The sequence below is a fragment of the Dermacentor andersoni genome, chromosome 9 (assembly GCF_023375885.2).
Source record: "Dermacentor andersoni chromosome 9, qqDerAnde1_hic_scaffold, whole genome shotgun sequence".
Taxonomy (NCBI): domain Eukaryota; kingdom Metazoa; phylum Arthropoda; class Arachnida; order Ixodida; family Ixodidae; genus Dermacentor; species Dermacentor andersoni.
The window spans coordinates 86,913,053-86,928,681 of record NC_092822.1 but is presented as its reverse complement, the minus strand read 5'-3'; positions in this window follow the sequence as shown (position 1 = coordinate 86,928,681).

The window sequence follows — 15,629 nt, the reverse complement described above, 5'->3', positions numbered from 1 at the left end:
AGCTTCCTCTTAAGCGGCACCACATCCTGCTTGATGCTATGTTTGTTTGTACGAGAAATGTTTGAGTGCCCTGCACTCATGACGCGCAAGCAGGCATGTCACGTGGTATCTTTTTTTTTGTATTTCACGGGCATCTGCAATAAGCGGAAAGCCAGTAATACCCAATATAAAGTTGCAAAGTGTTTAATAAGAAGTTTTGGAAAGTGCTCTACAACTTTCTAATTGGAATGTTTTTCCTAACTTCGTTGCTACCAAAGTTGATAACCCAATCTTGACTGATTATAGACTTCCGCAGTGTACAGAAAAATAGTGTCACTTACTACATACAATAGGCAGCCACATGCATTGGGACGCGTCATGTTACAGAGAGCATCGGCATATTTTTCAACTGTGGCTAAAATTGGTTGGCACACCCGGTGCACGCATCCATTCTTGCTCTCCTTATTATCGTCCATCACAATTTCTTGTTCCCTTTACATTGCGCTCTATTCAGCATAGCAGGCCACAACATCCTAGATTATGCCAGCTTCTCTGCCTTCCCTTGAATAAATTGACCCACTCTCCCAGCAATAAACTTCAGCAGAAATGCCGTTTGAAACTGACCATCTGATTGTTTGTGATGTGTCTTTCGGTTTAAGCAAAGCAATTATTCTACCGCCCTGCTTTAGAAGAATGCCAGAAGAATGCCCCCAGTGTAACATATGCGTGTTGTGAAAGCACGACGAGTCCCAACCGAGAGATAACATTACATGTCGTAGCATACCACGTTTGAAGAGGGGTCAAAACATGTACAAGGTAACAAAATTGTATCATTGGGGGTTGAGACCTTAAAGTTAACGTAGAAGACAGTCATTGCGTGATTTCAGCATGGTCTGCTAGGATACGCCGTAAATACAAAGAAGTTTAAAGACATCAGATTAACAGGATTAACGTAACATATACCGGGTGAACAACCCTCAGAGGTGAATACTGCAGGCACGAAAAATTTGGGAAGATTGTCGTGCAGACTGGAAAGCATCTCCGTTGGGTTCAATTGCTTTGGAGCCAACTCAGACCCGCTCAACGCAACATGCCATCTTTCATAGTCCCAGCAGTTGCTCTGGCAGCATTTGTGACTTTCCGACAAATATTTCGTCTGTGTCTGAGCATCGCGGGTAATAGGGCAGCTTTCTCAAATCATGTCGGAAGAGAGAAAAGTCTGTTACCTCAATGTGCAGAAAGCGCGTCTATAGGGCACCTCCGGCTATTTTTTGACAATGTCAAGGTATTGACATGTTTAGGTGCCTGAGACCGCTCCTGTCATGCGTTTTGTTGTAGAATTGTTCCGCAAATTCGAAACTGATTGCCAATGAGCGAAAAAGTGCAAAAACTAAACCGTAACCTGACCGATCCAGCGAGCCAACATCTTCGTGTGAGGTTAAGAGGGGTACACCAGCGGGAAAAGCGCACAAGGCATGCCGGTCCCATCAGCGTGGAGAACAAAATCAATCTGAGGCAGATGCTCAGCAGATTCGAGACAGCGGCTGACCATTGACACAATGTCTTCGGATGAGAACGTCAGTTGCCCAAGCTATTAAGAACTGTCAAACAATTACAGCTAAGATTCCCACGAATGCAGCAGCCATGGATCCTCGTTCGGAATTGGCCCCCTAACACGACAGGCAGCACTTAGGGCAAGACGTCGCGTTGCAGCATGAAGACCAATGATGATGATATGTGGTGTTTAATGGCACAAGGGCCAGGTGTGGCCAAAGAGCGCCATGACTAGTTGTGATGTTGACGATGTATTATGGAGATGTGACTTGGCTGTAAACTGGCCTAAAAATTGTCGCTGTAAAGTGCGTAAAATCTACGTGCTATAAAATTATGGCGATGAGTCATGACGAATACTTTGAACATTAAAATCCATCGTAAAATAATGATGCAGAATAAAAGATATATGAGATAATAAAAATACCTGGAGCACTGTTGCCTCACTGGAGCCCTTGAAACACAAGGGCCTAGAGGCACGTGCTATACAATAGAGCTATCACAGCGCCATCCTCCGAAGAGAGGAGACGCTACGAACATGTGGGGCTAACAACATGCAACACAACATCTTTCAGGAAACTTAGGACTGCATTGGCGTCAAATAGCGGTTCTGGGCCGAGTAACATTACGGGATGAAGGGGGATCTGCTGCCGGTATGCTAAGGGAAAATGTTTCTTTCTGTCATATTCGGCTTCCCGACACTCCAGAAGGACGTGGAGGACGGTCAGCCTCTCCCCGCATCTACCGCAGGTTGGAGGCTCATTTCCAGTGAGTAAAAAGTTATGCGTGCCAAAAGTGTGTCCTATTCTCAGGCGAGAGAATAGGACATCTGTTCGCCGTGATTTTGTTACGGGGGGCCAAGAACCTAACTGTGGTTTTATCACGTGCAGTTTGTTATTTACTTCTGCGTCCCACATACGTTGCCAGTGGTTTCGCAGTTTTCTTCTTATGAAAGGTTTCAGGTCTGTGACAGGGACTGCAGCGGTAGAATTAACAGTGTGTGATGCAGTTGATGTGGCCATCTGGTCCACTAGAACGTTACCCTGGATGCCACTATGGCCAGGCACCCAGCATATAATTACATGCTGGTTAGATACATATGCTTTACATAGGACGGAATAGAGTTCGATTATTATAGCATTTTTGTGCTTACAGAACGACATCAAAGACTTCACAACACTAAGGGAGTCCGTATATATAACTGATTTTCTGAGTTTTGATTTCCTTATATGCTTCACGGTCGACAATATTGCGTAGGCCTCAGCCGTGAAGATACTAGTTTCGGGATGCAGTAAATCGGATTTCGAGAAGGATGGACCGATGGCTGCATATGACACCCCCTCGCGTGACTTCGATGCGTCTGTGTAAAACTCCGTGCAGGAGTGTTTGTATTGCAGTTCCCGGAAATGCATCTGGATTTCAATCTCTGGAGCGTGTTTTGTAACCTGCATGAAAGATATATCGCATTTTATCGTCTGCCACTCCCAAGGAGGTAGCAGCTTAGCTGGAGGCATTAGGCGGAGCTCGAGGAGTGGAACATGCATTTCATCACTAAGCTCTCTCACACGCAGCGAGAAAGGCTGTCTTATTGAGGGACGATTACGAAAAAGTGTAGCATATGTTGTGTCATTAACGGTATTGAAACACGGATGTTGAGGATTTGAGTGGACTTTCAGAAAATATGCTTGGCTGATGTATGTTCTCTGCAGATGAAGTGACCACTCATTCGATTCTACATATAAGCTTTGTATGGGACTCGTTCTGAAAGCGCCAGTGGCCAGTCGGATTCCTAGATGATGCACTGGGTCTAGCATCTTTAGTGCGCTCGGGGAGGCAGAGTGATAAATTACGGCACCATAGTCAAGTCGCGATCGAATGAGGCTTTTATAGAGATTCATTAAACACTTCCTGTCACTACCCCACGTAGTCTGGGATAGAAGTTTCATTATGTTCATTGTTTTCAGACATATTTCTTTAAGATGTTTAATGTGGGGGACGAAAGTGAGTCTGCAGTCAAGTATAACACCTAGAAACTTGTGCTCTTTGTTTACAGGTATTTGTTGTCCACCCAGTTCTAAGCAAGGGTCTGGGATCATTCCTCTCTTTCTTGTAAAAAGAACACAAGTGCTTTTGTTAGGATTGATCTTAAATCCATTCCTGTCTGCCCACATTGAGACTTTGTTCAGGCCATGCTGTACCTGTCTCTCGCACACTGCGAGGTTACAGGATTTGAAAGCTAGCTGAATGTCGTCCACGTAGACAGAGTAAAAGATGGCCTGAGGTAATGAAGCGCGAAGCGTGTTCATCTTCACGATGAAGAGCGTGCAGCTGAGCACGCCTCCTTGGGGTACACCCGTTTCTTGCGTAAAAGGACGTGAGAGTGCATTGCCTACTTTTACCCGGAACGTACGATTTGACAGATAGCTTTCCATTATGTTAAGCATATTACCGTGGATGCCCATTTCTGACAGGTCTCTTAAGATTCCGTAACGCCACGTTGTGTCATAGGCCTTTTCCATATCGAGAAATATCGATAGGAAGAACTGTTTATGTATGAATGCCTCCCGAATATTTGCTTCAACACGTACGAGATGATCGGTTGTGGACCGCCCTTCTCGAAAGCCGCATTGATAAGGATCAAGCATTTTGCTCATTTCAAGGAAATGAATCAGTCGCCCATTAATCATATTTTCAAATACCTTACAAAGGCAACTTGTGAGGGCTATCGGGCGGTAACTTGCCACTGAGGAAGGGTCTTTACCTTGTTTCAAAACAGGGACCACAATAGCTTCCTTCCATGCGGTTGGAAGGTACCCTGCATCCCAGATAGTGTTGAAAAGTGTGAGTAGTGTAACTTGCGTGTCATCGTGTAAGTTTTTGAGCATTTCATACATGATTCTGTCAGATCCGGGTGCAGAGCTCTTGCATGAGCTCAAGGCAGCTTTCAACTCAGCAATACTGAATGGGCGGTTGTAGGATTCACTCTGTGGACATTTTCTTTTGAGTGGCTTACATTCTTCTATTTGCTTATATTTCAGGAAGGATTTCAAATAATGTTTTGAACTTGACACTCTCTCAAAGTGCTCCCCAAGTGAGTCTGCCTGATGTTGCAGCGTATCACCCTGTGTGTTTACCAGAGGGAGTGAATATGTTTGTCTCCCTCTAATTCTATTTACGCGGTTCCAGACTTTCGCCTCATCTGTAAACGAGTTTATGTTCGATAAAAACTTTTGCCAGCTCTCTCTTCTGGCCTGTCGGCCGGTTCTCCTGCCTTGAGACTTAACTTTCTTAAAGTTAACGAGATTCTCTGCAGTGGGCGAAGCGCGTAGCAACCCCCACGCTTTGTTTTGATTCCTACGTGCGACTCTACATTCATCGTTCCACCACGGGACATGCCGTTTGCATGCCGAGCCACTTACTTCACGTATGCATTTAGATGCGGCATCTATAATGAAAGCTGTAAGGTAATCCACGGCAGCATCAATTTGTAACGAGGACATGTCATACCATGATATGCTAGTTATAGTTCGGAATTTCTCCCAGTCGGCTGTGTCAACCTCCCACCTAGGAGCCTGTGGTAGATATTCGTTTTCTTTAAGTGTTCTTAATAGTATGGGGAAGTGGTCGCTTCCGTAAGGATTGTTCGCAACTTCCCACTCCAGTTCAGGCAGTATAGACGGGGAAACTATGCTGAGATCAATTGAAGAAAAGGTATTATTTGCAAGACAGTAATAAGTGGGTTTCTTCTTATTCAAAAGGCACGCACCAGAAGAAAAAAGGAACTGTTCAACAAGACGACCTCGTGCGTCTGTACGAGAGTCGCCCCACAGGGAGCTGTGCGCATTGAAATCGCCAAGGACAAGATAAGGTTCTGGCAATTCGTCTATAAATGACTGAAATTCATGTTTGTTTAATTTGAAGTGTGGGGGTACATAGAGCGAGCAAATGGTGACGAGTTTGTTTAAAAGAACAGCTCGAACAGCCACTGCTTCAAGGGGCGTTTGTAGCTGTAAACGCTGACAGGAAATATTTTTGTGAACCAAAATGGCAACACCGCCTGATGATACGACAGCATCATCGCGATCTTTGCGAAACGTGACATACGGTCGGAGAAAGTTTGTGTGTTGTGGTTGTAAGTGTGTTTCCTGTAGACACAGCACTTTTGGATTGCGTTTTTGGATAAGCTCTTGCACGTCATCAAGGTTCCTGAGAAGTCCTCTGACGTTCCATTGAATTATTGGTGTATCCATATTGGTGGTAAATAAGTGCTGTGTATACGGAAACAGAAGTATTAATTACAGAGATTTCAGAGCTTAGGTTCCAGAGCTCTTTCGAGGCCCTGTAACCGGGGTTTTACTCTTTTTGAAGCGTTTGAGGGAACCTCGACGCTCCTTAGGCGCTTGGTGCGCCTTGAGGATAGGTGTTGTGTCCATTGCCTCTTGTGAGGCGCCGGACACGTGCTCTTGCGAGCGAGAAGGTTCCCGGGAAAGTCTCGCCTTGGAGGGCAAGACCCCTGCTCCCACCGGCCCGGAGGTCGATGGGGCACCCTGCGGGATTTGGCTGCGCCGGCTGTTGCCAGCGCTCGAAGGGACCTGGGAAGATGAGGCAGCCTCGGCTACGCCCACCTTCGGTGTCGATGGTCCCTTCTCCTCGGTCAACGGAGCAGCGCGAGCTGCAACCGCCGCGGGGGCAGAAGGCGTAACTGCCAACTCACTGGGTGTGGGTCGGTCAGTCGCCGGAGGCCGTTGTGGCGCTGCCCCCTTACGCGCCACATCGGCAAAGCTGCTCTTAGACAGGTATGACACCCGCCTGCGTGCCTCTTTGAATGATATGTTTTCTTTTACCTTGATTGTGACTATTTCTTTTTCTTTCTTCCAGGACGGGCATGACCGCGAGTATGCGGCATGCTCGCCATCACAATTAACACAATGTGGAGTGTTCCGACACGTTTCAGAGGAATGTTCGTTGTCACTGCACTTGGCACAAGTCAGCCGGCCTCGACAGTTCTGTGAACTGTGGCCGAAACGTTGGCACTTAAAGCATCTGAGAGGATTGGGAATGTATGGCCGAACACGAAGTATGATATAACCGGCCTCGATGGACTCGGGGAGGACACTAGAACCGAAGGTGAGTATCAGGTGTTTCGTCTTTATCTCTTTTCCATCTCGCCTCATCTTAATTCGTTTAACATTGATAACATTCTGGTCACTGAAGCCCTCCAAGAGTTCAGCCTCAGTGAGCTCCATCAAGTCATCGTCAGAGACAACGCCACGGGTGGTGTTCATCGTGCGGTGCGGGGTTATAATTATCTGGGTTTCCCCAAATGACACTAGGTTTGACAAGTTTTCATATTGTTTTTGGTCGCGGAGTTCCAAGAGGAGATCACCACTTGCCATCCTCGACGCCTTATAACCAAGACCAAAGACTTCAGTCAATGACTTGGAAACAAGGAAGGGTGAGATCGTTCGTACTGGTTTATCTGGTTTTGCAGAATGAATCACATGGAAACGTGGGAAGGATTCTTTTTGGCGGCCAAAAAACAGGAAGACTTCATCGGTGCGCCCTCTTTTCTGAGGGCGATCAGGTAGTGGAGGGAAGGAAACAGCCATGTGTGGAAGTGTAGTTTTCAGCAGCAACGCTAGCCACCCACCATGGAGTCCAACAAGGGGACGCTGCAGGGCCTGAAAAACAGGGCCTGCAAACGCCAGCTGTACGTTGCCGCTATAACCCAATATGATATAACCAAGGATGGCTACTCACACAAGGTTAACCCTTGCTGCCAGAAAGGTCGGAAGTAATAAAGAAGTGAGAAGGAGACAGGAAAGGTGGAAAGTAAGGAAAAGACGAAGGTTGTAGGGAGAGAGAGACAGGAAAAGGCAACTACCGATTTCCCCCGGGTGGGTCAGTCCGGGGGTGCCGTCTATGTGAAGCAGAGGCCAAAGAGGTGTGTTGCCTCCGCCGGGGGGCCTTAAAGGTCCAAACACCCGGCATCGGCTCAACCTCCAGGATCCCCTTTTCCCCAGACACGGCTAAGCCGCGCACGGCTACACGCGGGAGGGTCCAACCCTCGTGTGCTCGGGTCCGTGGTGTCGCAACACACCAAACGCCTGCTGACGCAGACGCCCCTGCGGGGCATGAAGACCAAGGGCAGCCCTAATCATTGATCTAACTTTTAGGTTTTTAGCGCACAAAAAGTCTCCGCGTCGTACCTCAGTCTCTCGTCCCTTTTTTGTGCGCTAAAAACCTAAACGTTATTGAATAGCAATATGCCCAAACCTATGCTCTTTCATTGATCTAATACGTGCAGTTTGCTATCTTCGGTGTTAAAACCCTTCTCAGGGAACCTTCCGCATACTCCCTATCAGATGTTGCGGAGCGCGGTTATCCACATTTGTATGCCGATTTATGGAGCGCACAAATTCGCCGGAAGAACTTCTCTAAGTGTGCAAAGCGCTTACCGGTGTATTTTGTTACGTTGACATGGTACACCGACCGCTCGTCGTTCTGTTGATATATTACGCAAGCAGCGCGGCGTTGACATCAAATATTGCGAGAACATAGTAAAACACGCTAATTTTGCACACGTAAGCTACGTCGCGTAACACTGAGTCACGCTGGTATGAGTGACCGGAACCTTCCCCAATAACGACCTGGAGACCGTAGGACATGTTCATTTTCTGACAAGTAACCATTACTCGTACCCTTTTGATACACACAATGTATGCGCTATATAAGGTATAGATATATTGCAGCATTGCGCGTGTCATGGTTCATTTAGAGCGTGCATATTTTTCTCGCGGAAATGCTGATGTAAATACTGACACCATTGGCAGCTGAACCAGGAGGTTGTTTACGCTGCTGTATTGAAGGGACCTCCGCTTTTTACAAATTTGCGATACGAGGTGAAAAGTGTACCTTGGAGGCTAAATAATGAGTCAGCAAAAAATACTTAACGATTCACCCATGTGCGAAGAAATAAGTTAGGCAAGTGCCTGTGAGCGCCCCTGTCAGCTTCGAGACCGGGAACCTACCGATGTTGATAGTGAGCTGTGTCTTCGCTTCTCTCTTTTTGTGTATTCCCTGTGTGAAAAGAAATTTGTTTATATCAGATCCGTATAGCCAACATTTAACTATAAATAACTATAAAATCGGTTTTCTTCACTCGATTGCCTTTATTAGCTCCAGGTCAGCCGCTCAGGTCCACCGGTACAGTAAACGTGCCAAGTCGACGACTGTGATGGGCCTCACATGGGCCTAACAGGATCCACGTTGGCTCAGGCTTTGTGTACGGCTGGCGACGGTTTAAATTCGCGCAGCCAATAAGTCAACACCACCTACAACCCATCAATTGCCTGTCCACAAAGAACGTAATTTCTCGCGACAGAAACTTCGCACGCCAGACCTTACCTCACGTGTGCCGGCTCCACCACGCTGTTGTCCGCTATAAATTCCCAGAATGCTCTGCGTATGGCGCCATTTGCCTCGTAACAGAAAGTGACCAGCATCTGAAAACAAGGAAAGCAGGTGGTTCGAAGCAAATAGGTAAATTATTGTGCTATAAATCTGTGCTGCTCTGAAAGCTGCTTGTTCCTTTCTTTAGGGCGTTACGGGTCAGTGGAGAGGAAGGACCCCAGGGGATTTGACGCCCGTTGACACAAAAAATCGCCTGAGTTACCCTTTCATAAAGAAGGCGCAACATTGAACGTTCTGCTTTACAATAGCTCGGATGTGAGCTTTATGACTGGTAGCGGTATGTGGTTTTAGTTAAAATAAAGAAGTGAACTGATCGTTAACGAACAGATAACGACGGAGGCAAGGATGAGAATAAAATAGCTAGACTATTCAGGACCAAATCTGGGTGTCTTATACCATAAAAAGTTCAACTGGTGTCTTCGTATTATGCTGATTGAGTCTACGGCTAAGCATGTTTAAGGATTGCTTCCCAAGCTCAGTAACCTATTATGGGATAAACCGACACACTCTTACGACATGTAAATTGTGTATGTGCCCTATATTAGAATTTGAGTGTTTTGTGCTTTCGGAAATCCCTGCGTAGAAAATTAGTCCGCTCTTCCTATGAGTTCTTGAAGCTCTGTGTCTGTGCTTGGGAACCACAAGGGTTGTAGCGATGAACGTTGCATACCAGGATGTGTACCTACGAAACATATTTTGCAGATTTCGCCTCCGAACTGTCCATACATGTTTAAAACATAACTACTTTTTTAAAGAAGATGGCAATATTTTTTGTTACCTGTCCCAATCCTTTCTTTGCCGCACAAGACCTCAGACTCCGCATTATACGAATAGCTTTGTTACAGAGATAAAAAGAAGACTTAATTGCCTACATCTGTGATATAACTCCAGTATATGCAAGTAAAGAGAATTTAAAATATACGCGTTGATATTTTTGGCAAGATCAAAAATCAAATAAAGAACAGGTGACTGGTACATTATCTTGCCCACGTGCAAACTGGTAACGTAGTAGCTACAATGGCCTCTATGATTGAGGAGAAATCCAGCGTAAGTACTCTTCCCCCTTCCCATAGGTTTTGATTTTGTTAAAGACTTTGGAATTTCACTTTTACATTTAAAGCTGAGTTACGGGAATGATTCTTGCAATGCGCAAGCTGCCTTTCAATGCAGTCAAAGCTGTTATTATCACAGATTCTCTTTCAGTGCGTTCTTATTGTCTCTTCAATTTCACCAGTAATAATTGTTCCTGTCATTAATCCTGTTGCACTTAATAATTGTTAGTCTACTACGCGTACTTGGTCACAGTGTAAAATATTTCAAAATGAATACATGATTTGTTAGCCGTTTCAAAGTACTTTCGATGCTGAATTTTAATATCTTTTAATGCAAACGGTTGTCTTGAAACACTTCTGGTCTAGTCAATTCCTAGTTCCGTACGCAGCTTCCCGATGCTTAAGGCCCAGGGTCCCCTTTTGGACGCCACGTTGTTCCACAAGGTACGGCACTAGAGCTCGGGCCCATTATGTGCCCACCTACTTCAATAAATTACCGCACAGCACATTCTGTGCAAAAACGAAATATAAGTTAAAGAGACTGCTAAGGCGTATCTGTTAGTAAAGGCGTACTTGTTCCGTTTATTTACCGTTAGTGCTTGTGTTCGTTCATGTGGTTGTGCCATTCCTTTGCACCATGACGGTCAGTCCGGTATATGGTTATGCATTATCTCATGGTAATTTTTGTTCACACGCATTGCTGTACTTCTGTGTTTCATTATGCTCAATGAAATTTCCTTTCATAGACACTCTACAAATTCTAATAACCTTTTTGGTGTTCTATATTTGAGTTCGCTGCTTATAACCGGTCTATCAATGTACCGTGTATGGTTTTGCTGCCTGCCAGGCGCTGCCACTCACGCCTTCAAAGGCTTTGGCAGGCCTGTATGAATGTACTGATTTAATTATTGGCAATAAATGTATTATTATTATTATTATTATTATTATTATTATTATTATTATTATTATTATTATTATTATTATTATACACCTGCAATTCCTACTCTTTACGTGAATTTCGGCATCAACCGAATGGAGAAGCTGTAATGACCACGATGCAACGAGAACGAGCGCATGGCAATGGTTGCATTACAATGACCATATGGCGAGGACGCAACTACGACGATGATATAACAGCTCGGGCATATTTGCGATTGAATGACGATAGCTCGATTAGGATGCAATGACAAAGAAGAAAACAAAAGGCCGGCGGTAATGCCACGAGCACGAGTTTCAAATGAAGGCAACCTGACGAGACCTAGGAGATGACGCAAAATGGCGCGACGATGTCTTAGTAGAAGCGATGTAGTGACGAGGACGGGGAACGACGATGTCACGTACCCAGCGGCATGTCGACCTACCCGGTGGCACATACCCAGCTGCACATATTGATCGAAACTGTTGTCTGCACAATCACCGAGTGGAACGGACCACTGCGGATGGCACGAAGGCGCAAACTTTATCAGCGAACGGAGAAAGACTAACGCATGATTAGGATCATTACATGCACCCTTTATAGTGGTAAAATAAAAACGAAGGAAATCTAGCTAGCGCGAGATGGTAAACATGTTGAGTTCCAAAAGGCAACTGCTCCGAAGTCGTCAAGCAGATCTTGCCCACCAGTTTGCAGTTTCTTTTCCGTAAGAAATATTACACGTCCTTTATGTGAAAAGAACAAGCAAAATCATGAATGGCAGTTTTTTTCTTTAAGAAAGATGTTGATTTTCTCTAAGGTTTCTCTAAAATGGGCCGTCAGCGTGTAAAATATTGAGTATTTCTGTCAATAAGAGCGTAATCATATTTTACAGGTACCATTTCATAGTTGCGATTGAATGACGACAGCACAATTACGATGAAATGACGAAGGAATGATACCGATGAAAACGAAGAACGTGGTACGACGACGACAATGGTATGAAGACGAGTTTAAGACGACTGCTGTATGACAAGAAGAGGCTGGTGACGATTGGGTCATATGGCTTGACGTTGGCTGCAAGACCACAATGCTTGGATGAAGACGGCATGAGGACGATCTCACATGCCCAGTGGCATGATGACTTACCCGGTGGCGAACAACCAGCTGCACACAGCCAGCTGCACAAAGCCAGCTGCACATACCGATCGTAACTGTCGGCTGCCGGTATCTCCGAGAGCAGTCCATCCCTGTGGATGGCGCCAGCAGCGCAAAACTTATCAACGAGCCAAGCAACGCACACGCTTTGTTACCATCATTGCATGCTGCCTATATAGTGTCAAAATAAAAACGAACGAAGCCTAGTAGTCCCGGGATGGTAAACGTGCTCACATAAAAACTCAGTTGTGCCGAAACATTCAAAGCACTCGTCCATGTAATTTAGTAGTTCGATTTCGGCGAGAGTTATTACACGTCCTTCATGTCAAAAGAACGCGCAGAAGCAGTAGTGGCAGTCTTTCTTTAAGGAAGCTTCTCTTAAATGGCTTGCCAGCATACAAGGTTTCGAGGATTTCTTGCAAGAGGGCAATCGTTTTTGAGAGGTACCATTCTGGAAATTATTACCGTCAAAGGGGATTCTGGTTTTAAGGCGTGGGTGCTAAACGTGACTTAACAAACATAACAAATTTAGTACACGAAAATTTTCCCTCGTTTTCTTATGAGTGCACAAGGAAGCTCCACTTCAAAGACGTTTGATGCCCGCTCCGCAGTCAAGTCGTGGTGCAACGTACTAACACGTGGTGCACGCGACGACGGTCCCTCAATGCGCCGATTATCGCGTCAGGGTCCGCTCTAAAGCGCCGCGCGTCATTGTTGCTAAAGCTCAGATAAGGCGCGGCGGGCAGCGCTAATGACAAGCTGAAAAATTCGTCCGTCGAGGAATCCCTTGTATGAATCTCACAAGGGGCATCATTATGCAGCCATTTAATTACTGGTTCAATTCGTCGCCATATATCTGGTGGAGTTTGGGGATGGCGAATGAAATAGTGAACGCATGGGTTTGTCTGAAATAGTGAACGCATGCGGTTGTCTGTCTGAACATTCGAATACGCGAGGTTGCTGCGATGTAGGGCCAGGACATCTTTACTTTCATCCTCCTCCTCCTCCTCCTCCTCCTCCTCATCATCATCATCATCATCAGCCTGGTTATGCCCATTGCATGGCAAAGGCCTCTCCCATACTTCTCCAACAACCCCGGTCATGAGCTAATTGTGGCCATGTCGTCCCTGCAAACTTCTTATTCTCATCCGCCCACCTAACTTTCTGCCGCCCCCTGCTACTCTTCCCTTCCCTTGGAATCCAGTTCGTAACCCTTAATGACCATCGCTTATCTTCCCTCCTTATTACATGTCCTGCCCATGCCTATTTCTTTTTCTTGATTTCAACAAAGATTTCATTAACTCGCGTTTGTTCCCTCACCCAATCTGCTCTTATCCCTTAACGTTACACCCATCATTCTTCTTTCCATAGCTCGTTGCGTCGTCCTCAGTTTAAGTGGAACCCTTTTCGTAAGCCTCCAGGTTTCTGCCCCGTAGGTGAGTACTGGTAAGACACAGCTGTTATACACTTTTCTCTTGAGGGATACTAGCAACCTGCTGTTCATGATCTGAGAATGCGTGCCAAACGCTGCCCAGCGCGTTCTTATTCTTCTGATTATTTCCGTCTCATGATCCGCATCCGCCGTCACTACCTGCCCTAAGTAGATGTATTCCTTTACCACTTCCAGTGCCTCGCTAGCTATTGTAAATTGCTGTTCCCATCCCAGACTGTTAAACATTACTTTAGTTTTCACCAGATTAATTTTTAAACCCACACTTCTGTTTTGCCTCTCCAGGTCAGTGAGCATGCATTGCAATTGGTCCCCTGAGTTACTAAGCAAGGCACCATCATCCGCGAATCACAACTTACTATGGTATTCTCCATTAACTTTTATCCCCAATTCTTCCCATTCCAGGTCTCTGAATACCTCCTGTAAACACGCTGTGAATAGCATTGGAGATATCGTATCTCGCCGCCTGACGCCTTTCTTTATTGGGATTTTGTTGCTTTCTTTGTGCAGGACCGCGGTGGCTGTGGGGCCACTATAGGTATCTTTCAGTATATTTACATACGGCTCGTCTACTCCCTGATTCCGTTATGCCTCCATGACTGCTGAGGTTTCGATATATTAAAACGCTCTCTCGTAATCAATGAAAGCTATATATAAGGGTTCGTTGTATTCCGCACATTTCTCTATCACCTGATAATTATTGTGAATGTTGTGTATTGTTGAGTAGCCTTTACGGAATCCTGCCTGGTTCTTCGCTTGACAGAAGTCTAAGGTGTTCCGGATTCTATTTGCGATTACCTTAGTAAATAGTTTGAAGGCAACTGACAGTAAGCTGATCGGTCTATAATTTTTCAAGTCTTTGGCATCCCCTTTCTTATGGATTAGGATTATGTTAGCGTTCTTCCAAGATTCCGGTACGCCAGAGGTCATGAGACATTGCGTATACAGGGTAGCCAGTTTCTCTGGAACAATCTGCCCACCATCCTTCAACAAATCTGCTGTTACCTGATCCTCCCCAGCTGCCTTCTCCCTTTGCATAGCTCCCAAGGCATTCTTTACGTCTTCCGGCGTTACCTGTGGGATTTAGAATTCCTCTAGACTATTCACTCTTCGATTATCGTCGTGGGCGCGACTGGTACTATATGAAACTCTATAGAACTCTTCAGCCATACTTCAACTATCTCATCCATATTAGTAATGATATTGCCGGCGTTGTCTCTTAACGCATACATCTGATTCTTGCCAATTCCTAGTTTCTTCTTCACTGCTTTTAGGCTTCCTCCGTTCCTGAGAGCATGTTCAATTCTATCCATATTATACTTCCTTATGTCAGCTGTCTTACGCTTGTTGATTAACTTAAAAAGTTCTGCCAGTTCTATTCTAGCTGTAGGGTTAGAGGCTTTCATACATTGGCGTTTCTTGATCAGATCTTTCGTCTGCAGCGATCTTGATCAGATCTTTCGTCTGTCTAACGGAGTTACCGCTTTAGTTCCCGCCAAATGCTAGGGCTATAGTCTGCCCTGTCGGTTACAGCTTGCCTAACCATTACAGTCGGTGGTTAAGTCTACTTTGTTAATAAAGGAAGTAATTGCATTGCAGTTGGCGTCATGAGGTAGCATCCACAAGATAACAAGGACGAGACACAAGCGCTTGTGTCTCGTCCTTCTTACTTTGTGGATGCACGTGTTAGCGGCTGTTACAAAGATGTGCTATCAAGAATGTACCGCTAGCCTCATTACAAATAAGGAGGCTACCAAAAGCTTTAGCACCCGGTCATCTGTGCACCATGGGTGTGGTTAGTACCTTCTTTTATTCGCAATATATCTAGAGTTGCTTTGTAGGAAGATCAAGAATGACAATAATGTATCGGGGGTCTAAGACTGCAGTCCGAGGAAGCGAAAGTGCTCGCATATGCAGACGACATTGCGTTATTTTGTAGGGATAAATAAAGCGTTGAAATCACGGTCGTGAAAGCGTTATTATACTGCAGAATGACAGGCAGTGCTATCAACTTTGAGAAATCTCTAGGGGTATGGATCGGCAACTAGGAAGA